This window comes from Phyllobates terribilis, unplaced genomic scaffold, assembly GCF_046119375.1.
Source record: "Phyllobates terribilis strain yellow unplaced genomic scaffold, ASM4611937v1 Scaffold_4__5_contigs__length_816908805, whole genome shotgun sequence".
NCBI classification, from domain to species: Eukaryota; Metazoa; Chordata; class Amphibia; order Anura; family Dendrobatidae; genus Phyllobates; species Phyllobates terribilis.
Window position 1 is genome coordinate 757,568,476 of NW_027362764.1, and position 27,486 is coordinate 757,595,961.

Genomic DNA, 27,486 nt, shown 5'->3' on the forward strand with positions numbered 1-27,486 from the left:
ATCGGTGATTGGTCGCGGCCGATATTTAAATTTGGCGCCCAAATCGGTGATTGGTCGCGGGCAGCGCCAGCGACCAATCAGCGATTTTTCACACAAATGTCCGGACCTTTGTAACACCATGCGGATACTGTGGGGACATCAGCGGCTAGGGTGTGAAGGGAGGACTGGGGAGAGGTGCTGCGGGTCGGGATACTTCTGCTACGAGCAGTCGCTCATCTCCCGGCTTCTCGGAGTGGAAGTAGCCGCACAGGCAGCGGCACTCCCCGGTCCTCACCAATACGGTTCCGCTCCCCGCTCCTCACCAATACGATTCGCTGATTGGTCGCGCTCTCCGCACGAGACCAATCAGTGATCTTGGCGCTAAAGTTAAACACCGCTCTGCTGATTGGACGCGGCCGCTGCCCGCGACCAATCACCGATTTGGGCGCCACATTTAAATAGCGGCCGCGACCAATCACAGATCTTAGCGCCACATTTAAACACTGCTGTGCTGATTGGTCACGGACGCTGACCGTGACCAATCACCGATTTGGGCGCCACATTTAAATAGCGGCCGCGACCAATCACCGATCTTGCCGCGACATTTAAACACTGCTGTGTTAATTGGTCGCGGACGCCAGACGCGTCCAATCAGCGAGATTGGCGCCAAATTTAAACAACGCTCTGCTGATTGATCGCGGTCGCTGGCCGAGGTCAATCAGCAGTATTGGCGCAAAATTTAAACCCCACTCTGCTGATTGGTCGCGGTTGCCGGCCGCGACCAATCAGCAGTATTGGCGCCAAATTTAAACCTCACTCTGCTGATTGGTCGCGGCCGTCAGCCGCGAACAATCAGCGAGATTGGCGCCAAATTTAAACAACGCTCTGCTGATTGGTCGCCGGTCGCGACTAATCAGCGATTTTGGTTCCAAATTTAAACACGCTCCGCATTCCTCACTAACACGGTTCGCTGATTGGTCGTGGCCGCCGCCCGTGACCAATCAGCGATTTTGGCGCCAAATTTAAACACCGCTCTGCTGATTGGTCGCGGCCGCCATCCGCGACCAATCAGCCAGATTGGCGCCAAATTTAAACAACGCTCTGCTGATTGGTCGAGGTCGGCGACCGCGACCAATCAGCAGAGCGATGCAGAGCGGGGTTTAAATTTGGCCCCAAAGTCGCTGATTAGTCGCGGCTGACGGCCGCGACCAATCAGCAGAGCGTTGTTTAAATTTTGCGCCAAAATCGCTGATTTGTCACGGCCGGCGGCCTCGACCAATCAGCAGTATTGGCGCCAAATTTAAACACCGCTCTGCTGATTGGTCGTGACTAATCAGCGATTTTGGTGCCAAATTTAAACACGCCCTCCAGTCCTCACTAACACAGTTCGCTGATTGGTCGCGGCCGCCGCCCGCGACCAATCACCAATATTGCCGCCAAATTTAAACACCGCTTTGCTGATTGGTCGCTTTTGCCGAACGCGACCAATCAGCGATTTTGGCGCAAAATTTAAACACCGCTCTGCTAATTGCGCCCCGTCGGCCGCATACATATTCTAGAATACCCGATGCATTAGAATCGGGCCACCATCTAGTCTCCATATAATATCCAATTGATTTAATTGGGGATATGGACAGGAAATGTCTGGATGGGAAACCCCCTTTAAATCCTAATGGTCGGAATACCCCTTTTAATGCCTTTTCTCAGCGATGCACAGAAAGCCATAATTTCTTATTAGCTCAGGATGAAGACTCTCATCTTCCTCGTCTCCCATGTCAAATAATAAACGATCCGTTTAATAGATTTTTATTTGCGTTAGTTTATCGTCAGTTCGCGCGGCGCCATCATTTTGTCAGGCGTTGGCAAATGTATCTACAGGAAGCAAAGCAATCGCCAATTATTCATTTCAGAACCTGTCATCAGCCGCGTCACTCACCGGAGAAATTAATATATAGTGACAGGAGCTGCAAATCACTCATTATATTGTGAAATACGTACAATTTTCATAGTGAAGAAAATACAGAAAAATCTTTAAATGAGAAGGTGTGTCCAAACTTTTGGTCTGTACTGTATATATAACTACAATTATGTAAAAAAAAAAATTAAAAATCACTATTTATTTTTTATTTATTAATTTATATTTTTTTAATTGAAAAAGTTATTTGGATTTTTTTTTTACATATATACAATTAATAAAATTAATAGTTTCATTTTTTTTTTTTTAAATATCCCAGAGCAATTTTTTTTCTTTATTTAAAGGATTTGTTTATATGGTACTAGAGCGCCCACTGGTGGATATATGGAGTATTTTTGTTACAGAAATAGTGTCAAGTTACAGTAAAAAATACTATAGGCCCTATTCATCATTATGCTTTTTTGTCTTATGGTATATGTTGTCATGTTTTGTTCCAAATCCCTCAAAATGGTGCACGCTGGTTGATGAATTTTGCACAAAATCAAAGATGCTCTTTTTTTCCCCCCCTCATTTTCCTTTTTTTCTGCATCATTTAAGAGCGCAAAGTTGCATGTTCTGCAAAAGTGTCGCAAAAAAATAAATTGTGCAAAAAAATTTTACTCCAGGAGTGACTGGAGTACAGTTATTTAAAATATTTGCAACTTTTTAAAAAGTTGTAAATTATGAATTTTCAGCAAACATCTGAGTTACAATCCCCCTGTCCACAATGGCGAACAAAGAAAAAACGCAAACAAATGAGTAAAAAATTGAATTAAAAATGGGGGGCAACTTAAAAGAAGAATTTGGTGTAAATCAAAAATAAGCTAAAATCACAAAAAAAACCCGACATAAAAAGAGACGCAAATGCAATAATGAATCGGCCCATGATGTCATTGTATGGCTAGGTCACTGTCTCCTGCAAGAACAGCACATTCTGTTATATATCTTGCATTGAGGTTTTACCCAGGCCGGTTCCCCCGAGCTCACTAGTCACTGGTGGTCCACAACTTGAATACTTTGCCATTTTGACACTGGTCACTGAGCTCCCACAATAGGATGTCATTCCTTGCTACTTTTCCACATTTGCTGTGTGGTGGAGCTAGCAGTATTATGACAAAAGGAATTACAATGATCAGCAGGCTCGGACTGGCCCACTGAAAGACCGGAGAATTTCCCGGTGGGCCCCTGAGTTGTGGTATAACAATTGTGGTCACACATGACTCGACCATGATCCAGCCCAGGGTGAACAGGAGCCTGCAGATGCACATACAGATGAAAACTATTGCAGAGTATAGAGTCAATGGCTCCCTGACTCTTTATATCTTTGCACACCGCCGACCTAACAGAGGCCAGCAGGGCATCAGATGATATCACAGATGGTGCAATGAAGTCATTGCACTGCGCTGCCTATGACATGAATGCCCATTTTACAGGGTATTATTTAGTCACTGTGTGGTGGTAATATGTGGCCATGGTCATGGTGTGGCGGTATTTGTTATTTGTATGTGGTATTATTCGGTCACTATGTGGTGGTAATATGTGCTCTGGTCATGGTGTGGTGTATTTGTCCCCTGTATGTGGTATTATTCGGTCACCATGTGGCGGTAATAAGTGGTCTGGTCACGTTTTAGCCGCATTTGTCCTTTGTATGTGGTATTATTTCGTCACTATGTGGTGGTAATATGTGGTCTGGTGATGGTGTGGGGGTATTTTTCCCTTGTGTGTGGTATTATTTGGTCACTATGTGGTGGTAATATGTGATCTTGTCATGGGGTGGCCGCATTTATCCCTTGTATGTGCTATTATTCGGTCTCTATGTGGTGGTAATATGTGGTCTGGTCATGTTGTAGCTGTATTTGTTCCTTGTATGTGGTATTATTCGGTCATTATATGGTGGTAATATGTGGTCTGGTCATGGTGTGGCGGTATTTTGTTCCTTGTATGTGGTATTATTCAGTCACTATGCGGTGGTAATATGTAGTTTGGTCATGGTGTAGTGGTATTTGACCTTTCTATGTGGTACTATTAGGTCACTATCTAGTGGTAATATGTGGCCTGGTCATAGTGTGGCGGTATTTGTCCCTTGTATTTGACATTATATGGTCACTATGTGGTGGTAATATGTGGTCTGGTGATGGTGTGGCAGTATTTGTCCCTTGTGTGTGGTATTATTTGGTCACTATGTGGTGGTAATATGTGATCTGATCATGGTGTGGTGTATTTGTCCCCTGTATGTGGTATTATTCGGTCACCGCGTGGTGGTAATAAGTGGTCTGGTCAGTTTGTGGCCATATTTGTCCTTTGTATGTGGTGTTATTTGGTCACTGTGGTGGTAATATGTTGTCTGGTCATGGTATGACAGCATTTGTGCCTTGTATGTGGTATTATTCTGTCACTATCTGATTGGTAATATGTGATCTTGTCATGGTGGGGTGGTATTTGTCTCCTGTATGTGGTATTATTCGTCTCTATGTGGTGGTAATATGTAGTCTGGTCATAGTATGGCAATATTTGTCCCTTGTGTGCGGTACTATTTGGCCACCATGTGGTTGTAATAAGTGGTCTGGTCATAGTGTGGTGGTATTTGTTCCTTGTTTGCAGCATTATTTGGTCACTATGTGGTGCCACTTTGTGGTCCATTCATGGTGTGGCGGTATTTCTCCCTTATATGTGGTATTATTCGGCTGTTGCTCCATTTTGAAGCGGAGTTAAAAGTGTCCCTTCGGGGATTAGAATTCCTCATTCTTCCTATCTATGTGGATCCCAGTTGTTGGACCCCCATCGATCAATAAGTTATATATAACTTATTTTCACTGAAGGACCCCTTTAATGTAAACCAACGTAATTGAACATCCCAGTTATGGTGGGCACAGTAGATGTTCAGGAGCCATTTATGTTTTACAATCAATGCTCCACTCTAAAGGGGATAGCACATAACAGATACAGTTATATGAAAAAGTTTGGGCACCCCTATTAATCTTAAGCTTAATGTTTTATAAAAATTGGTGTTTTTGCAACAGCTATTTCAGTTTGATATATGTAATAACTGTTGGACACAGTAATGTTTCTGCCTTGAAATGCGGTTTATTGTACTAACAGAAAATGTGCAATTTGCATTCAAACAAAATTTGACAGGTGCATAAGTATGGGCACCCTTATCATTTTCTTGTTTTAAATACTCCTACCTAGTTTTTACTGACTTACTAAAGCACTTTTTTTGGTTTTGTAACCTCATTGAGCTTTGAACTTCATAGCCAGGTGTATGCAATCATGAGAAAAGCTACTTAAAGTGGCCACTTGCAAGTTGTTCTCTTGTTTGAATCTCCTCTGAAGAGTTGCATCATCGGCTCCTCAAAACAACTGTCAAATGATCTGAAAACAAAGATTATTCAACATAGTTGTTCAGGGGAAGGATACAAAAAGCTGTCTCAGAGATTTAACCTGTCAGTTTCCACTGTGAGGAACATAGTAAGGGAATGGAAGAACACAGGGACAGTTCTTGTTAAGGCCAGAAGTGGCAGGCCAAGAAAAACATCAGAAAGGCAGAGAAGAAGAATGGTGAGATCAGTCAAGTACAATCCTCAGACCACCTCCAGAGAGCTGCAGCATCAACTTGCTGCAGATGGTGTCACTGTGCATCGGTCAACTATACAACGCACTTTGCACAAGGAGAAGCTGTATGGGAGAGTGATGCGAAAGAAGCCGTTTCTGCAAGCACGCCACAAACAGAGTCGGCTGAGGTATGCAAAGGCACACTTGGAGAAGCCAATTTCTTTTTGGAAGAAGGTCCTGTGGACTGATGAAACCAAGATTAAGTCTTTTGGTCATACAAAAAGGCGTTATGCATGGCGGCAAAAAAACACAGCATTCCAAGAAAAACACTTGCTACCCACAGTAAAATTTGGTGGAGGTTCCATCATGCTTTGGGGCTGTGTGGCCAATGCCGGCACCGGGAATCTTGTTAAAGTTGAGGGACGCATGGATTCCACTCAGTATCAGCAGATTCTTGACAATAATGTTCAAGAATCAGTGATAAAGTTGAAGTTACGCAGGGGATGGATCTTTCAGCAAGACAATGATCCAAAACACCGCTCCAAATCTACTCAGGCATTCATGCAGAGGAACAATTACAATGTTCTGGAATGGCCATCCCAGTCCCCAGACCTGAATATCATTGAACATCTGTGAGATCATTTGAAGAGGGCAGTCCATGCTCGGCGACCATCAAACTTAACTGAACTGGAATTGTTTTGTAAAGAGGAATGGTCAAAAATACCTTCATCCAGGATCCAGGAACTCATTAAAAGCTACAGGAAGCGACTAGAGGCTGTTATTTTTGCAAAAGGAGGATCTACTAAATATTAATGTCACTTTTCTGGTGAGGTGCCCATACTTATGCACCTGTCAAATTTTGTTTGAATGCAGATTGCACATTTTCTGTTAGCACAATAAACCTCATTTCAAGGCAGAAACATTACTGTGTCCAACAGTTATTACATATATCAAACTGAAATAGCTGTTGCAAAAACACCATTTTTTATAAAACATTAAGCTTAAGATTAATAGGGGTGCCCAAACTTTTTCATATAACTGTATGCAGGGGCGGAACTACCGCCCGTGCAGCCGGTTCATTGAACGGGGGCCCCGAGGGAGAGGGGGCCCCTCCGGCCTCCAGCAGGGCCGCCATCAGGGCATCACTGCCCTGACTCCAGTATGGGGCCCGGCCAGTCGGGGCTCCCTCGGAGCCCCGTTGGGGGCCCCCCTCTTGTGCATCTCTCTCCTCATGGGGCCCCCGGCCCCATGCTAATCGCCGGGTCCGGGACATCTCAGCGCTGCGCTGCGCTGCGCTTCATGATTCCCCTGATTTCCGGTCATGTGACGGCGCCGTCACATGGCCGGAAGTCAGGAGAACCTGGTGTCAGCGACTTGAACGAGCGCCAGGATTCTTCAGGGAACGCATGGGGGTAAGTATAACAAGTTTTTTTTTTTTTTTTAAATACAATTAACTAGGAGTGGGGGGGGGGGGGGTGAGAGAGGTGCACATGTGGGGGAGGGGGATGAGAGAGGTGCACATGTGGGGGGGGTGAGAGCTGCACATGGGGGGATGAGAGCTGCAGGGGGGGTGAGAGCTGCACATGGGGGAATTGGGAGAAAATGAGCTGCACATGGGTGAATTGGGAGTAGGGTGATAATGAGCTGCACATAATGAATGTGGGGTGGGGGAGAGTAAATGATGATGGGGTGGGGAGAGCACGGACATGATATAATGAATTGGGGCAGGGGGTGCATGTAAGTAATGAATCCGAGGAGCAGGAAGTATAGAGTAGGGGAATGGGAGATGCACATGTGGGGGAGGGGGATGAGAGATGTGCACATGTGGGGGAGGGGGATGAGAGATGTGCACATGGGGGGGAGGGGGATGAGAGATGTGCAAATGTGGGGGAGGGGGATGAGAGATGTGCACATGTGGGGGAGGGGGATGAGAGATGTGCACATGTGGGGGAGGGGGATGAGTGATGTGCACATGTGGGGGAGGGGGATGAGTGATGTGCACATGTGGGGGAGGGGGATGAGAGATGTGCACATCGGGGTGGTGAGAGCTGCACATGGGGGGGTGGTGAGAGCTGCACATGGGGGGGTTTGAGAGCTGCACATGGGGGATTTGAGAGCTGCACATGGGGGGTTTGAGAGCTGCACATGGGGGGGATGAGAGCTGCACGGGGGGGTGAGAGCTGCACATGGGGGAATTGGGAGAAAATGAGCTGCACATGGGGGAATTGGGAGTAGGGGGATAATGAGCTGCACATAATGAATGTGGGGTGGGGGAGAGTAAATGATAAATGATGATGGGGTGGGGAGAGCACGGACATGATATAATGAATTGGGGCAGGGGGTGCATGTAAATAATGAATCCGAGGAGCAGGAAGTATAGAGTAGGGGGCGTTGCGGATGCAGGAGTGTGACTGGTAACAAATTGGTGGAAAGAGTAGAGGTTCTAATTAAATTATATATTAAGTGCCTATTTACAGTTAATGGGGGCACCGTGGTGGATTACAATTTATATTTGGAATGGTAGGTTGCATAATAACTAACCATATATTGATGGTGGATGCACGTCTGTATTCAGCTGCGTAATGTAGAAGTTGGGGAATGTGCTCTAGATAACTGTGTTATTTTATGCAGAGACGAGTCCTGGCTGGAAGACGTGATGGCAGTCTGTGCTGGATGAAGGAGAAAAGCGTAGCTGAAAGACTTCACCTAGAGACGTCACCAGTGAGTCAGTGTATTACATGTACACTTACACTATATACTATGTACCTTGCTCCTGTGTATAATGTCACTGGTGATCACTGTATTACCTGTACACTATATACAGAGCTCCTGTGTATAATGTCACTGGTGATCACTGTATTACCTGTACACTGACACTATATACAGAGCTCCTGTGTATAATGTCACTGGTGATCACTAGATTACCTGGACACTTACATTATAAGCTGTATACCATGTATAGAGCTCCCGTCCCGTGTATAATGACACTTATGGTAATATTAGTAATGTGGTGGTAATATGTGGTCTGGTCATGGTGTGGCAGTTTTTGTCCCTTCTGTGTGGTATTATTTGGTCACTATGTTGTGGTAATATGTGGTCTGGTCATGGTGTGGCAGTTTTTCTCCCTTCTGTGTGGTATTATTCGGTCACTATGTTGTGGTAATATGTGGTCTGGTCATGGTGTGGCGGTATTCCCTGTATGTGGTATTATTGGTCATTTTAAAAAAAAATGTATATGAAACATTCCCTTAAAGAAAACTAAATAAAAATATATCTAAAAAGAGTATTGGATATTTTAAGAAAATTTTAATAGGTTAGAGTAGGGCCCGGCCACCTTATCGTGGTGGCGGCTTTAAAAATCTTTTGGCCAAAACAAAAGCTGCTGGCTATGTATGTGATCTGGCGTTCACTGGGAACTGGTAATGTGTGATTACTGAGGATGTGGTGCAGAAGTGGACTTTTTCCAAGAGTAGGCGGTGGGACTGTAGAAGGTTTGAGGGATGGAGGCGGAGTCTCAAGGGGGCCCGAAAATTTTGCCAGTATGGGGCCCCGAAATTCCTGGTGGCAACCCTGGCCTCCAGCACCGCATGCCTAATTATTCACCTATTTTAAATTAGCCATACGGATCGCCACAGAGCCGAGGAGCAAGGAGGAGAGCAGCGTGGCGGGAGCGGGTCCTGAGAGACAAGTGCGACTGTACGAGCGCTGATACAGAGGAGCCAGCCCTGAGGTGAAAAAATTTTGAGACAGAGTTGTATGATTTATTAAGTACCTAAATGCTATGGACATGGTAAAAATACAATATGATCAATTTGTTTAGAATGGCACCTGGACCCAAAAAAAGCGGTGCTCAAAAGCGCAAACAAAGGAAAGAAGAGTTGGCACAGACAGCTAAACTTCCAAAAATTAGTTCATTTCTTAAACAATCTGACAAAGAACACAGTGAGATAGCACTCCCCTGTAGCAGCACTTCTGAAGACAGTGGCCAGATTAGTGCCCATCAGGGTGACGAGAATGAAAACTTGCCAAGTGTAAGTGCTGAATTTACACGGGAGGACACTTCTCACACTACTCATACAGAGAGCTCAGAGTCTGCAGTACATAAAGGATCCTGTGCAGCAGTTATTATACAGAGTGAAGAACATTCTATAGGAGATCTGGAAGAAATTGATGATGAACGCCTTGCTACAGATGCCAAAGAATTTCCAACAGACCGTGGCAACTTCCCAGCAGATATTACTGACAGCCGAACGAAGAGATTAATCATTTTTCAGGGGTCTTGTCGGCCATTTATAAAATTTCCACGAGATAAAAAACAGGGAGGACGTTGTTTCTCACAGATATATTACAACCAAAAATCACAAGCCGGAGTATTGATCCCACGTTCATGGTTGTGTTATTCGCCAATGCTAGACTGTGCCTACTGTGAACCATGCTGGCTTTTTGCTGATCGTAACTGTGGTGCTTACAATTCAGCATGGGTAAATGGTGTGAGAAATTGGTCTCACCTAACACACAAGCAGTGCATTCTCATGAAAGCTCCATACAGCACATTAATGCGTGCATGATGATGCAGCATTGGCGCAGTCATGGTACTGTAGATGAAGAAAACGAGAGGGAAATTAGAAAACAAAAAAACTTCTGGAGGCAAGTTCTTGACAGAGTGATTAATGTCACATTAACACTGGCAATGGCTAATCTTCCCTTTAGAGGTCACAAAGAAGTAATAGGCGAAGGAAACTGTGGTGTTTTTTTGTCCCTGATTCAGTTGCTAGCAAAGTATGACTCTACACTGCACCAGTTATTGGAAATGCCAAAGGGGTCAGTTCGTTATCTGAGCCACAGTATTCAGGATGAGATTATTGCTTTATTGTCCAAGAAGATAGAGCTTGAAATTGTTAGTGAAATCAAGAGAGCTACATTTTTTTCAATAATCATGGATACTACACAAGACATCTCAAAAACTGACCAACTTAGTCAGATTTTTCGTTATGTAACTGTTGAAACGAATGAACAGAATACCGTTACAGTGTTAAAGATCAATGAAGTTTTCCTTGGATTTCATCCAATAACCGATCAAACAGCTGCAAACCTTGAGAAAGAAATTGTTCAAAGTATTACTAATAAGGGCCTTGACATAAGTAGATGTCGTGGACAAGGGTATGATGGGGCCGCAAACATGAGCGGCATATATACGGGTGTTCAAGCCAGAATTTCAAAAAGGGAGCCTAGTGCGCAGTACATACATTGTGCTGCTCACAACTTAAACCTTGCTTTAAATGATTCTGTAAGATTCATCCCAGAACTAATCAAGTTTTATGATATCATTGAAAAATTGTATCAGTTTTTTGGTAACAGCATCAAACGCTGGGCTTTGCTGTCAGAGATATCATCTGCGTCTAAAATGGATAACATTACTCTGAAGAGATTGTGTCCAACTAGATGGTCTTCAAGGAATGATTCCATCATGGCACTGAGGTATCGTTATACAGATATCCTGAAGGCACTGACAAAAATTATCTTGAAGTCCGACAAAAATTCCAGTGATGTCAATGATGCCTCCAGCTTAAAGAAAAACATCAGCACTTTTCAATTTGTGATGACAGTTGTCCTGCAGTCTAGGATTCTAGATATTGTTGGACCAATTTCAAAGTGTTTGCAAGCTAAAGACCTAAATCTTGAAAAAGCAGCACAATTACTTCAGAATGCTGTTGAAGTTCTTCAAGAGTTCAGAAACAACTACCAGGATGCAAAAAACAGCGCCATACAATTGTCTGAGAAGTGGGGAATAGAAGTTGCATTTGAAAGAAAAAGAAATAAACGTGTAAAGAGACAGTACGATGAATTGTGTGAAGATGAACGGCTCTGTGATGCGGAGAAGTATTTCCAGGTTAACATCTTTAATACCTGCTTGGATACAGTTATCATGCAATTAAAACAAAGATTTCAGAGTCTTCATACAACAGTGCAAAAATTCAGAGCAATCCTTCCCAGCTCACTACAGTCCGCATCTGATGAAGAAGTGTATAAAGATGGAGAGAACCTTGTGAATCTTTTCCAAAAAGACTTTTCACCAGCTCTTCCTACACAGCTAGTTTCATTCAGAGCTTGCTTAAAATCAAAAATTGCACACATGACCACCGTAGAAGAAATTGCCAAGCTATTGATCGTTGAAAACAGTGTGCTAGTTCCAAGTTTTCCAGAAGTGTGTACAGCATATATTTTGTTTTTATCCTTGCCAGTAACAGTGGCTAGCGCTGAACGCTCATTCTCAAAACTAAAGTTAATTAAAAACTACCTCAGGTCTACAATGGGACGAGAAAGGCTAAGTGGACTGGCTATGTTGTCCATAGAAAATGAACGTGCCAGAATGATAGACTTAAATAAAATTATTGACGAATTTGCAGAAAAGAAGGCCAGAAGAATGGATTTTAAGTAAATTGGTCAAACCTCAATAGGATTTTGCTGTTTCAAATATCTTTTTCACTGAACATTTCTAAAATTCCAACATGTGTATGGCTGACTAATGCTTTGTTATCTTGATTTCATTTGGTAAAATGGTTTTTAATATTTTTCAAAAAAATGTTACACAGTATTGATTACAAATTATTATTATTAAAGGAATTGTCGGAGACTAGTTTATTATTTTCATGCTTGCCTGTATTGTTTGAAGTTTTGAATCTGCAATAAACCGCATTTCTTTAACGGAATCCGACTCACTGGATTTAACCATTTTCTTATGTGTCTACGCCCGGAAGCAGGGCTTGTCCGTGCAAACCCGACCCATTGGAGCCAGGAACCTCATTGTCGGTGAGTTGTTTCCATAATGTCCCCCTCCCTTCCTGCAATTATTTTCTTATAGGCCTAACAACTAACAGACAGGTAGTTTCTAACTACCAGCCAGTTCTGCCCAGATCTAGATCTCTGCTCAGAGTGGTCAATGACTGCTCCTGTGGCTTTCTCTGACATCACATCAACATTACAGCAGCTTCTTTTCCGCTCTGCTTTGTTGATGGAGCGTGGCTGCTGATGTCATGCTGATTAACAGACAGGTCCCACTACATAACTGTGTGGAGACAGCTGTTAAACAGCATGATGTTGGCAGTTACTCCCCTTCAACAGAGCAGCCTAGAAGATTAAGAGCTGTCTGTTGACATGAAGCAGCAGAATCACTGGCTGGAGAGGTTTGTGACTGACCTATGCAATTGGTAGGTAGAACAGGCAGGTAGGTAACAACTATCTTCCTATTAGTTTTTATGATCATATTAAAAAATGAAACAACTTTACTATTTAGATTTGATAGTTGCGTTCTAAATAAATATTACAATCTATATGTTTACATAACTTTGTTGCCCTATGAAAGGCAGGGGGGGGGCCCCCAAAAATTTCTTGCACAGGGGCCCACTACAGTCTGTGTCCGCCCCTGACTGTATGTGCATGTAGCTGTAGAGTGGGCCCCAGGCACACCAGTCTGACCCTGCTGACAGCTAATTCTTAGAAATTGTCAAACTGAAACAGTGCGCCCTCTGGTGGTCAGTGTAAAAAAATATAATATTCTAGAGTTTACTCATGGATTATTATATCTATTGATCAGAAAAACTAAACAAACCCTGTTACAATTCTATGTTTTTATGTATCAGAACTAGTGATGAGCGAGCATGCTCACCACTATTCGTTACTCGCCTGAGCATCACAGTGCTCGAAATGCTCAGGCGGGAGCTCGAGTCCACTCCCCACATGTTGGGCGCATTTTAGGCAGTCAATTACTATGCAGGGATTGCGTGAGGGTCACTGTAATGCCGTAGCCATATTGGTTGTGGCCAGGGGTGGATTAAGAGTAGCCAGGGCCCCGGGCAGTTTAGAAGGTGTGGGCCCCCCACAGGTACCCAATGTATCACGTGACATGTCACATGATCTCCTTTGATAAATAATGTGATAGGTCATGTGACTAACACAGATGCTTTGGTGACATCTGTAGACGGAAAATTATGGAAATTTTTTTCCATTATGTACACAGCCCTATACATAACATAGCGCTATACATAATAGAGCATGGGTGGGAGATTAATTTCCTTGAGGGGCCACATGAGAGACCGTGACTGTTGTGGAAGGTGAATCAATAGGCTGAAATTAATTCTGCTCAATATTAATAACATTAACAAAATAATAAAAAAATATATTAATTGTATGACTAAGGCTATGTGCCCACGATGCAGAAATGCTCCGGATTTTTCCTGAGCGTTTCTGCATCTCCCTGGCAGAAAAAACGCATGCGGATTGTACATGCGGATTGTACATGGGGATTGTACATGCAGATTGTACATGAGGATTGTACATGAGGATTGTACATGCGGATTGTACATGCGGATTGTACATGAGGATTGTACATGAGGATTGTACATGAGGATTGTACATGCAGATTGTACATGTGGATTGCACATGCGATTGTACATGCGGATTGTGCATGCGGATTGTACATGCGGATTGTACATGCGGATTGTGCATGCGGATTGTGCATGCGGATTGTACATGAGGATTGTACATGCGGATTGTACATGCGGATTGTGCATGAGGATTGTACATGCGGATTGTACATGCGGATTGTACATGCGGATTGTGCATGAGGATTGTACATGCGGATTGTACATGCGGATTGTACATGCGGATTGTACATGCGGATTGTGCATGCGGATTGTGCATGAGGATTGTACGTGCGGATTGTACATGCGGATTGTACATGCGTTTTCCTGCCAGGGACATGTGGATGTGAAGCGTTCTTCACTGACATTTCTGCATGCGGGTTGACAAGCGCTTTCCAAGAGATTTTAGCATCACTTGGAAAGTGCTTATCAACTTGGTCACACTATATAAATCCATGCAAACAGCATAGATTTATATAGTGTGACGAAAAGAATGTTTCAAAATAAAAAATAAATCTATACTTACCTTCCGATGGCCCCCGGAGTCTTGTTTCCCTCTGTCCTGGCTTGTCGGGAGATCGAGGTACACTGAAGGACCTGCCGACGTCAGCGTTGCGTGACCCGTCACATGACTATGACGTCAGCGCAGGTCCTCCAGTCCATCGCGATCTGCCGGCATGAGAGGAAGAGCGCACCGGGGGCCGCCAGTAGGTAAATATAACATTTATTTTTTATTTTATTCGTTTTTTTACAGGTTCTATGGTACCCGGGTCCGGGGGAGAGTCTCCTGTCCTCTAGACCTGGCTACCATCCTCACATTGAAACGCGTGGATTCCGCATCTACATATACAGTGATGCGGATTACATGCGTTCCAATGCAAGTCAATGGCGGCGAAAACGCAGCACTTCCGCAAAATAATTGGTAGTGCTGCTTTTTTTTCCGCAATGATAATCCGCAGCGGAAGTTTCCACAGCATGTGCACAGCACATCCGGATTATCATTGGGGAACATGGCAGACCTTCTACCAAGCGTTTTTTAAGCGTTTCTGCAGCGTCTTTGCCGCTGCGGAAACGCTTAAACGCATCATGGGCACACAGCCTTAATATTGAGCAGAATTAAGTATGCTGACATCCCCCTATATACAGTTTGAGCCCCCACATAACTCCCTAGATACAGTATGAGTCTGCACATAGGTCTCTAGATACAGTATGAGCCCTCACATAGTTCCCTAGATACAGTATGAGCCCCCACATAGCTCCCTAGATACAGTATGAGCCCGAACATAGCTCCCTAGATACAGTATGAGCCCGTACATAGCTCCCTAGATACAGTATGAGCCTGCACATAGCTCCCTAGATACAGTATGAGCCCCCACATAGCTCCCTAGATACAGTATAAGATCCCTCATAGCCCCTATATACAATATGAGCCCGCACATAGCCTTCTATATATAGTATGAGCCCCCACATAGCTCCCTATATACAGTATGAGCCCGTACATAGCTCCCTATATACAGTATGAGCCCCAAATAGCTCCCTATATACAGTATGAGCACCCACATAGCTCCCTACATACAATATGAGCCCGTACATAGCTCCCTTCTCTGATTGATTGTCGGTTCCACAGCCAGCTCAGAGAATGGTCGAATGCAAAATGCAGCTACCTGGGAGACACCTCTGTCCACCGCATGAGGTGGCCCGGAGGCACCCCCCTGACGGCTGTACCCAGGTCACATGCCCCCCCTGATTCCCCTAGGTATGGCCCTGTCTAGTTTATATGACAATACATGACTGGTATCTATAGTATAATCAGGGATGTGTCCTTCTGCCAGAAGCCTCTATAGATTGTGCAAGCGCAATACCTGCACAGTCTGGCCGCAGACAGAAAGACACATCCACATCCCAGACAGGGATGAGGAGTGTGGCGCCGGATATCGCGGTATGCATAAGCACTGAGCGCATACCGTGATCTCCGGCACCATAAACACATACACGTTCGGTCCTGTCATCTCTGGAGAGGCCGGGGGGAGGAGTGTGGCGCAGGCGCCGATTTCCGGCGCTATTTTAGTGAAGACAAATATGAACAGTGTCTTCGACAAAATGAACAGCGTGGTATGCGCATGCGCGTACTTTGGCGCCATTTTGTTGAAAACACTCTGCACATTTGTATTCATTCAAATGAAACCAGATATCGCGCTATGCGGACATGTGGAGCATGGACCAGAGTGAGGGGGGAGCATATACCAGGATGGGGGGAAGCATGTACCAGGATGGGGGAGCATATACCAGGATGGGGGAGCATATACCAAGATGGGGAGAAGCATGGACCAGGATGGGGGAGCATATACCATAATGGGGGGAAGCATTGACCAGGATGAAGGAGCATACACCAGGATGGGGAAGCATACACCAGGATGGGGGAGCATACACCAGGATGGGGGAGCATATACCAGGATGGGGGACCAGGATGGGGAAGCATACACCAGGATGGGGGACCAGGATGGGGGAGCATATACCAGGATGGGGAAGCATACACCAGGATGGGGAAGCATATACCAGGATGGGGGAGCATATACCAGGATGGGAGACCAGTATGGGGAAGCATACACCAGGATGGCAGACCAGGATGGGGGAGCATATACCAGGATGGGGGAGAATATACCAAGATGGGGGACCAGGATGGGGAAGCATATACCAGGATGGGGGAGCATATACCAGGGTGGGGGAGCATATACCAGGATGGGGAAGCATATACCAGGATGGGGGAGCATATACCAGGATGGGGGAGCAGGATGGGGAAGCATATACCAGGATGGGGGAGCATATACCAGGATGGGGGAGCATATACCAGGATACGGGGCCAGGATGGGAGAGCATATACCAATAAAAAAGCTTGCCACCCGGGCATAGAACAGGTTCAATAGCTAGTATGATATACTGTGATACAGACATTAGATGTTATATGCTATACACATTGTTATATCCCATCTGATGTCTGTACCACAGTATACCATACAGTAATCAATATACTGGATGACATTCTTTGTACAGGGTATACACTGTACTGATCACACTTGGACCTGCACACAGGACCTCACATATTATATATGGAGCAGTATAGTATGTGATGTCCTGTAGGTTCAGGGTTGATTAGTCAGTGCAGGATCCGCTCTGCTGATGTCTGTGGTCGCTCTGCTGGGGCTCAGTGTGATTTATTGCAGGACTCTGAATTTTCCTGCAGATCTGGTGACTCTGGAGCCGATGACCCAGAGTGACCTGATCTGCAGCAAAGGTCAGACTCCGGCCATAAGTCATACAGGGCCCCAGCAGAGCGGCCGCTGACCGGACACTAAGGGATCCATGTGAACTGATCAGGAGGGGAGCAGCGTCTTGCAGCCCTCACCTCACTCCAGACATCCTGCCCAGGGCCCGACCTCGACCTCGTATTTACCACCATCCACTGATGCACAAGCTCCTCTCCGGCAGGATGAAGTGAAGAAGCCCCAGGCGCTGCTGTGTGACGTCAGTGCTGGAGACGCAGCACACAGCGTGCAGGGGGCGTGTCTGTCTCCCTGATGCGGCTGGCCAGCGTCTAATGGTAATGTGCGGTCCCCCTGCCTCTGCCTCTCCAGAAAACATTAATATGAGGGCAATCTGGCAGTGGGCCCTGCCGGAGCCCAGGGCCCCGGGCGGTAGCCCAGATCGTCCTCAATATAATCCGCTTATGGTTGTGGCATTACAGTGATTAGCTCATTCTGAAGAAAATATTAATCCTGGTGATAGCACTAGTTAGGCAGTTTGTGGAGAGCTGGTATAGTACAGCATAGGGTCCATTGCTCGTTCTTTCTGCTGCTGGAACTTCTATCAATAGCCCTAGATATCAGGACTGATAATATTCTTTTTGCTCTTAATCCTGCTAATTTTGGTGAAAAGCAATATAATACACCATTTTACTGCTCCATCTGCTTGTTAGTAGCATACAGCCAGATTTGGTTGATTTGAATAGCATTGCTGTATTGTGGAAGCAGAGAAACTTGTCCATCATCCAAATATTTTAGCAACCACGGTCACACGAAGGCGACAGTGAGAAAGTGCAATTACTGTCGTAAAAGGTGGCCGATGATGATAAGACACAACAGCCAGCAAGTCAGGAGGAGGCCCAGGGTGCGTACGTGGAAGACAAGGTGGTGGACGAGGAAGTCACTGACCCAAACTGGCAAGGTGTCATGCACAGTGAGGACAGCATCACAACGGACAGGAAGAAGCAGTGGGGTGGCCACAGACACAAGGCGGGCAACTGCTACCCAAAACACCAATACAAGGGAAGTTGCCAGTCCAACTGCTAGGTCTTCTCGAGTCTGGATCTTTTTTAAAGACTGTCCAGTTAACCCAAAAAACGCCATTTGTTACAATTGACATGCCAGCATCAGCAGGGGCAGCAAAACTACCAGCCTGACCACCACCAGCATGCTCTGGTGTGGCGCCCTGCTGCAGTTGGAGCCACAGATCCTAGAGGGGTGCATTAACGGATTCCTCCACAAGAGGCCCTCACAGCACACACACACCTCCACCTTCCACCTCAGACCACCAGAGGGAGCCTGTTAGGGATATAAAAAGGGAAGGTGGAGCTAGGCAGTCAGTTCCTCTGAAGAGTTCCTGCAGTAGTTAAGCCTAAGAGAGGTCAGCCTGCAGTGGAGCACAGTCCAGACTCAGACGCAGCTCAGGTTAGCGAGCTAGGAGTGTTGCCGATGCTCAGAGAGAGGCAGAAGAGGCAGCCAGCTAACTGCTAGTGTGTATAGCCTAGTGAGGGCCTCGAGCGAGGCCGAAGGCTAGAGGAGTGAGTAGCATTGGGGGCAGAGGAGCTGTACAAGCTCACCCCAGAAAACATATACCGGACACCGGGTCCGCGTCTACAGGGCCATGTACCCCCCTGTAGAGACAACCGGAGACCCCTGGAAGACTTCAAGTCCCAGGATCACCCAAGAGCTGATACGTACCAGAGCCAGGAGTCACGGAGGCCCCGCAAGCTGGGAGCGCGTACTTCAAGAGAAGGCCCTACCACAAAGTCAGCAGGTGCAGGACAGAGACAAAGTTAGGCCTAGCTCCAGGCAGGTCAGAAACTTACTACACAAAGGCAAGAAACAGGAGGCCCTATACCCGCTCACTGGGGAGGATCCTTATATGCACCCTTCACCCTACAGTGCTCCGGGATGTGCCTGAATCTCCGTCAGTAAAAGGTACTGAAGTGACTATCGTGTCTGTCCCTGTTCTTGCTCTGACCCGGCTGGGTCCCATCTGTCCTGCATCTTTTCTTCCCCCGCTGCCCTGAGGCCTAGCTCCACCTGTGGGGAGCTATACCACGCAAGCTGCCTTAACACCGGCCTCAGTGGGCTGCTGCAGCGCTGGTGATTCTCACCAGACACCACAGGTGGCGTCACGAACTTTCATATAATTATCCACCCTTTTTAAAGAGAGGCCCAGAGTACAGGCCCGGGAGCCGACTACCGCGACATCCCCCAGGATCAGGCAACAAGGCCCGGACGCCGAGTCATCCCCATCCCCTGGGCTACACATCTCTTTCCTGGCGTCACGAACAGGATTGCGTGCCCGCTGCAATGACGGAGTGTTACGCCCGTTGCCACCGGGTACTGTGCGCCTTTAATCAAAAACTGTGTATTTGACTGTGGCGAAGATTGCTGCCATTGTTGGGTCGCCGAGCGGGAAGAAGGGCGTAACCGCGGGAAACTGAGGGGCACACCTGCTAAAGCGCGCGAAGCTCCGGACACGCCCCACGCCTCGACGTCAAACCAGGAAGCTCCAGGTCCTGGAAGGAGCATCGCTGAACGCTCTGACGTAGGACGCAAGCGGCGCAAGGTCCTGAAGGAGACCGTCACCTGCGGAGCTGCGGCCTACCGGAAGAAAAGAAAAGAAGGTAGGCCATGGTTAGCTAGGGGGGCGCCAGAATGTCCGAAGAGCAGCACAACGCCGGAATACTGGTTAACGGCCCTGATGTTCAACCCGAGCTCGTCGCCGAGCAGGCCGAAGCAGCCGCTCCACCAGCAGCGCCTGTAACACCCGTCATTCTTTGACTTTACCGTACATCCCTGGAGAGAAGTGGCTCCCCCAGTACAGTGGCAAACCAGATACCCTGTCTGGATTTAAACAGAAAATATGCGGTATACTGGACATGTAATCTATGACAGGCAAGCAAAGAGTCGCTGTTGTATTGGGACAATTGACTGGTGCTGCAGAACGGGAAGTGGAAACATGGTCGGCCGCAGATCAGGAGTCAGTGTCCGCCATCTTTAAAAAATTACAGACTGTCTTTGAGAACAGTACTGAGACAGACCTCCGGATGAGGTACTACAACTGCTCTCAGCAACCGGAAGACAGTGTTCGGGACTATGTCTGGCGTCTACAAGGGGCCCTGCGGGCTCTGAAACAGGTTAGTCCAACCAGCATCAATGATGAAAATAAAATGCTGAAAGAACAGTTTATCCGGGGACTGAGGAGAGCAGGACTGTGCGCTGGTGGTCCCTGGATCATCCAGATGCCACCTTTGACACCCTTAAGGACATGGCTATAAAAGGACTGCAGCCCCTGGAAACAACTGCTATCCAATGTTACCAGGGTGGGGCCACCCCAGAATCTGCAGCATCCACCTTTTCCCCGGTGGCTGCTGAAGCCAAGGTGCAAGCAACGTCCCCTAGTGAGCTGGACAGCCTGCGCTCTGAAGTGCATCAGTTGAGCAAAACCCTGACCACTGTACTGAGTGCCCTGCAGCTGCGGACGGAGCCCGAGGAGGAAGGAAGGATCCTGCTAGCCGACAGCCCTGAGGATGTCCCTTGGATGAGAAAGAGGAGGAAGACAACGCCACCCTCTGGGAGGATCAGTGGCCAACGCCGTCCACCAAGGGACCCTGTCTGCCACCGCTGCCACAAGTCCGGCCACATCATCCAGAGCTGTCCTTTAAACAAGAAAACCCTGGGGCCGAGGGCCGACACCCAGGAGTAAATTCCCCAGGCACCTCAGACTGGTACAACAGGTTTGTGGGAGGAAGACCTTTCCTGTCCATTGTGCTGGACGGCATCCTGACACAGGCTCTGCTAGACACAGGATCTCAGGTAACCATCATGCCTGATGTCCTCTACAGAAGGTTCTGGTCCATGGACGATCTACGCCCTCCAGCTCCAAATCTTTCCGTCTATGCCTCAAACGGCCTCCCCCTTAACCTAATCGGGGTTAAGAATGTGGCAGTGAAGGTGGGGAGAGTGGAACTGAAGGACCAGGGACTAATTGTAGTAGAGACTAATCAGATGATACCAATTTGTATATGGTACTCGGCACTAATATTGTTGGTAACTGTTTGGGAGAAGTTGTGTTCTTGCTCCAACAGATAGCTGACACCGCCAGACCAGGGCAGAGGAGGGCGCTGCAGAAGGAGATCCGAGCCCTGATGTACCAGCAGCAAGTGAAGCTGTCCGGTGGTGAGATTGGTAATGTGCGGGTAACAGACCCCATACCCATTGTGATTCCCCCAATGAGTGAAATGCTTATCTGGTGTAGAGCAGCAATAGGTCTTAAAGGACAGAGCTACCTGGCTGTAGTGGAACCCCTTAGCTCAGAGCACAGACCTACACTCTTAACTGCCAGAGGGGTAGTGGATGTACGCAATGGAAGGGTGCCCGTCCGTCTTCTCAACTATGGGGAAGACGAGGTAAGATTACCACGCTATGCCACTGTTGCCAAGTTACATGCTGTAAATAACAACTCCATTCACACGGCGGAGTCCTTAACCTCACCAGACGAAGTGGAGGATAATGACCCTGCAACCCAGGTGGAGGAATGGTGTCAACAGCTCCATCTTAGGACAGACACCACTCCTGCCCACCAGAAGCAGGGTGTACACCGGGTGGTTCAGGAATACGTGCAGGTATTCAGTAAGCACCCACTTGACTTTCGGAGGATTAAGGGGGTACAACATCACATCCCCACAGGTGACCATCCACCCATCAAAGAACGTTACAGGCCTATACCACCAGCACACTACCAGAAAGCCAAGGAGATGTTGCACGACATGAAGAAGGCAGGGGTAGTAAGGGATAGTTGTAGTCCCTGGGCAGCTCCCCTAGTGCTAGTCAGGAAAAAGGATGGAAGCATGAGAATGTGTGTAGATTACAGACAAATAAATCGCATTACACATAAAGATGCATACCCTTTACCACGTATTGAGGAATCCCTGGCTGCCTTAAAGTCTGCAAATTACTTTTCCACCCTTGACCTCACTAGTGGGTACTGGCAAGTAGCTGTGGCTGAGGAGGATCGGGAGAAGACGGCCTTCACCACCCCGGTGGGACTCTGCGAGTTCAATAGTATGCTGTTTGGACTCTGCAACACCCCTGGAACGTTCCAGAGATTGATGGAGTGCTGCCTGGGACACAGCAATTTCAAGACTGTGTTACTATACCTGGATGACGTGATAGTGTACTCCAAGACGTATGGGGACCACTTGAAGCATCTGGCAGAGGTATTTGAGTCACTGTCCCGATAGGGGATGAAGCTGAAGCCCTCAAAGTGCCACCTGCTCAAGAGAAAGGTACAGTACCTGGGGCATATTGTCAGTCCAGAAGGGGTAGCACCAGACCCAGAGAAGGTCACAACCATCCAGAAATGGCCGGAGCCGAAGAACCTCAAGGAGGTGCGTCAGTTCCTCGGACTAATAGGATACTACCGGAGGTTTGTAAAAGACTACACTAAGAAAGCAGCCCCTCTGCAAGATCTCCTGGTAGGACAGTCCCCCAAAGGCAGAAATCCCCCGTTCCACTGGTGTAAGGAGCAAGCCGAGTCATTTCAGGAGATGAAGGAGATCCTGACAGGCGACGAGATCCTAGCCTATCCTGACTACAGCCAACCGTTCCTGCTGTATATGTAGCACCCTGAGGATTCGGCTGCTACAGGGGTATTACACCTCAAGCCAGAGGTGTGGTATTCCACTCCCGGGTAAGGATGGAGTGTGGAACTGAGCTCAGTTAGCTGCATACACTACATACATCCCATTTCCGGGGGACAGACCAACGGTACTCCCACCAGTTTATGTGCAGGTACGATAGTGTCTGTCCCTGGCTGGAGTGGGAGGGGGGTGGAACATCCCAGTAGTGTAGGGGCAGATAGGGGGAGCAGTCTGGGTAAGGCTAGGAGCTCATTGGGTGCTGGTCACCTGAGCTCACACATAGAGGGAGTATATAAGGTGGGCACCATCTTAGATCAGGGTCAGTCTGTCAGAGTTTAGCCTGAGGAGCAGAGCAGAGAAGCTCAGCCAGAAGGGCTGACAGGGAGTTGTGGTTCCGGCTGGGCCCAGCTCCAAGGCCAAGAGAGAGAGAGGAGTCAGAAGGACCCAGAGAGAAGGAGAAGGAACCCCAAGACCCCAGAATACAAGCAACAGGGTGAAGGGTTGGCACCTAGGGTACCGGATCCCAAGCTGGCAGAGAGAAAAGCACACCTTAGCCAGAGACCGGAGGTCGTGGGCAGGATCTGCCACGACCCTCACCAAATCCACCAGGAAGGCAGACCAAGTATAGGGTCAGGGAACCCAGAAGAGGTGTACCCACCAAGAGACCCGAGGGAGCCGGACATAGGTGGATCCCTGGTGAGAACGGCCAGAAGAGAGGGAAAGTCAGAAAGGGAGCTCAGGACCACGCTCCAGAATTACTTGGGGGTTGGCCGAGTCCAGGACCTGGTGGACGCAGCACGGCTCGGGTGGTCGCTTCAGGCCAGAGTGACCATAAGAACACCCGTAAGTAAAAACCCCTGAACTGCACAGCCCGACTCTGAGTCTTCTTGCTTGATCATCCTGCACCTTCACTACCACCATCCTCTACACCTGACCCCCTGAGGCTATACCCCTCCCGTTGGGGATTATACTACCAGAGCTGCACACACACCACCAGCCTCAGCGGACCCTTCTGCAGCGGCGGCCTTGTGACCGCAAATCAACGGGTGGCGTAGTCGACATTAAGGACCTTTAACAACATCTGTAAAGACTGCCACACACTGAGTTTGACACCCTGGGCACGGACCGGGTCACCGCCACTCGGAGACTACAACCCCCATCTGATCCGGCTCCGGGTAATCCCCAAACAGCACTGGCCCAGGGGGTGCGTCAACTTTGGCGTAGTCGGCAGGATTACGTGCCCGCAACCACCGGGTACTGCGTGCCTGAAGAAAGTCCACATTTACCTTAAGAAGAAGTCTCCCGCCGGTTCCAGAGGGTCCCCGCCATGGGACGCCATCACGGATCGTTTCCCGCCGGTTGCCCGCCATCTGCAGCTTTTTCCCGCCATCCACGGAGTTTCCCGCCACTGGGAGACGATTCCCGCCATTTCCAGAAGATTTCCCGCCTTGGAAGAGCGGACGCCATTATGGGCGTGCCAGAGGGTGGCAAGAGGTCACCTCCCATCGTGGGCCAGGTCAAGAAATGGCGCCAAAAGTGGAAACCGCCCCCACCAGCAGAGACTGTGATGATTGATATGTCCATCAGCGTGAGAGAACTGCCCCTGGAACTGACAATCACAAAGTTGCCCCGGGACCACCTTCAATGTGGGCGGAGACAGAAGAAAAGAGCGAAGATGGGTGCAGCCTGGAGGAGTCTGGAGAGAGCGCACCCGGAGACAAGAAGTCTGGAGAGGGCTCCGGAGAAGTCGTACCCGGAGATGGAAGGAGAGTCAGGCAGCACCGACCCAGTGGTCAGGAGCCTGCTGCAAGCAACAACCCCACTAGGCTTAGTGGAGGTCCTGGCACAGCTCCCCCGAGACCGGGAGTGTGCGCAGACCGCGCTGGAGCGCCTCGCATGGAGGATGGCCCAGGTGCAGCGAGAGACGCTGACGGAGTGGAGCCGAGAGATGGCCCTGCAGGCAAGAACCCGCCAGTGGAGCACGCCACCCGAGACGAGGAGACAGACCGCCTCTGAGGATGGTGCAGGAGGAGTGAAGGCCGGAGACGGCGCCGAGGAGGGAGCTGAACAGACGGAGGCAGGTAAAGGGGACGTCACTACCCCGAGCCGAGAAGCCGCGTGCCTGCCCCAGCTCCCCGTCGCAGAGCCCGAAATTCCCCCTGCCGTGCCCGTCGCTGCATCGTCACCGCTCCAGACAAGGCCTCAAGCAGAAGCCGCGGCCGCGACCCCTGTGACGTCACGCGCCTCAACCCTGAGCGCGGCAAAGCAGGAAACACCACCGGCCTGGTCGCAAGGTCTAGTACCCCCGGGCGCCGCAGGACCAACAGCGCCCTCTACCTCCACTGAGCCACCGGCCTGGTCGCTGGGCCAAGTTACCCCGGGCGCCGCCGTCTTCACGGTGCCCTTTATGTTCAGGGTACCCCAGGCCTGGTCGCAAGGCCTGGCGAACCCGGGCGCCGCTTCCACCACCGCGCCCTCAACATCTAGAGTGCCGCACCTGGGTGAAGACTTGTTTGCCCAGCACACGTGCCCGGATGGGCAGCCCTTTGTGTGGCCACCGGAGTTCCACCATCCCCGACTCCGGAAAGAAAGACCCATAGATGAGCCCCTGATTCCGGTTCCGAAGCCCGTTAAGATCACCCCACTCTCGTTGGAGGAAGCGCAGTTTGCGTGGGACCCCACCGGAGGAGACCTCATGGGATTCACCCAAGAGACTCGGGCAGCCGCAGCTGAGCGTGCGGAGTGCTGCCGGCAGCAGTTAGAGGTCTTCGACCGGGAGAGAAGAGAGAGGCGGGTCCGAGAGCAGCGGCTGCAGGAACAGAGTGCAGAGCAGAAGAGCCGGACCAGGAGGAACCCCCGTGCAGCTCATGGTCCCCGTGCCACCGGGACTGTAATTAAATTCCAGCTGCAGCACGGTTGGGGTTTCATCAGGGATCATCACACCCCCGGTGACGTCTTTGTCACCCGCAGAGACGTGGAGTCCCATCTGCCGGAGGGACACAGAGGACGTGACCTATATGTAGGGGACGAGGTCACGTTCACCCGGCACAAGTGTGCCAAAGGACCCTATGCCCTCCATGTACACCGGCTGACGGAGGAGGAGCTACGGTGTGAAGAGGAGCAAGAGGATCCGGACGGGTCTGAAGGAGGAGCAGGAGTACGCTGTCATTAAAGTACGGTAAAGAGACTGTACATAGTTACCCGTCAGGGTATAAGAACTGTTACTGCTGCTAGTTAAAATATAGTCCCCGTTGGGACCAGCAAATTGAACTGAAACCCGTGTGTCCCTATTCCCACTGACCGAGGACTGAGAGCAGTCATTCCTTTCCTAATACCTTCCCTTGTATATAGTTGCGCTTCCTAAGACGCCCCCTACCGGTTTTATAGGAAACTGTTGTTTTTCTTGAAGAGACTGTCGCACTTTACCCGGTCACAAGTTGCACCGTGGCCGGAAGAACAAGAGTGTTATTTATGAAAAGTTTATGCTGATATATATATTGTTTTATATGTTTATGTTTTATGAAAAAAAAAAAATGTATGTTTGTGGATGTTTTTGTTCTCTTACAGCCCGAGGACGTGCTGTGATTTACCAGGGGGGAATGTAGCACCCTGAGGATTCGGCTGCTACAGGGGTATTACACCTCAAGCCAGAGGTGTGGTATTCCACTCCCGGGTAAGGATGGAGTGTGGAACTGAGCTCAGTTAGCTGCATACACTACATACATCCCATTTCCGGGGGACAGACCAACGGTACTCCCACCAGTTTATGTGCAGGTACGATAGTGTCTGTCCCTGGCTGGAGTGGGAGGGGGGTGGAACATCCCAGTAGTGTAGGGGCAGATAGGGGGAGCAGTCTGGGTAAGGCTAGGAGCTCATTGGGTGCTGGTCACCTGAGCTCACACATAGAGGGAGTATATAAGGTGGGCACCATCTTAGATCAGGGTCAGTCTGTCAGAGTTTAGCCTGAGGAGCAGAGCAGAGAAGCTCAGCCAGAAGGGCTGACAGGGAGTTGTGGTTCCGGCTGGGCCCAGCTCCAAGGCCAAGAGAGAGAGAGGAGTCAGAAGGACCCAGAGAGAAGGAGAAGGAACCCCAAGACCCCAGAATACAAGCAACAGGGTGAAGGGTTGGCACCTAGGGTACCGGATCCCAAGCTGGCAGAGAGAAAAGCACACCTTAGCCAGAGACCGGAGGTCGTGGGCAGGATCTGCCACGACCCTCACCAAATCCACCAGGAAGGCAGACCAAGTATAGGGTCAGGGAACCCAGAAGAGGTGTACCCACCAAGAGACCCGAGGGAGCCGGACATAGGTGGATCCCTGGTGAGAACGGCCAGAAGAGAGGGAAAGTCAGAAAGGGAGCTCAGGACCACGCTCCAGAATTACTTGGGGGTTGGCCGAGTCCAGGACCTGGTGGACGCAGCTCGGCTCGGGTGGTCGCTTCAGGCCAGAGTGACCATAAGAACACCCGTAAGTAAAAACCCCTGAACTGCACAGCCCGACTCTGAGTCTTCTTGCTTGATCATCCTGCACCTTCACTACCACCATCCTCTACACCTGACCCCCTGAGGCTATACCCCTCCCGTTGGGGGTTATACTACCAGAGCTGCACACACACCACCAGCCTCAGCGGAC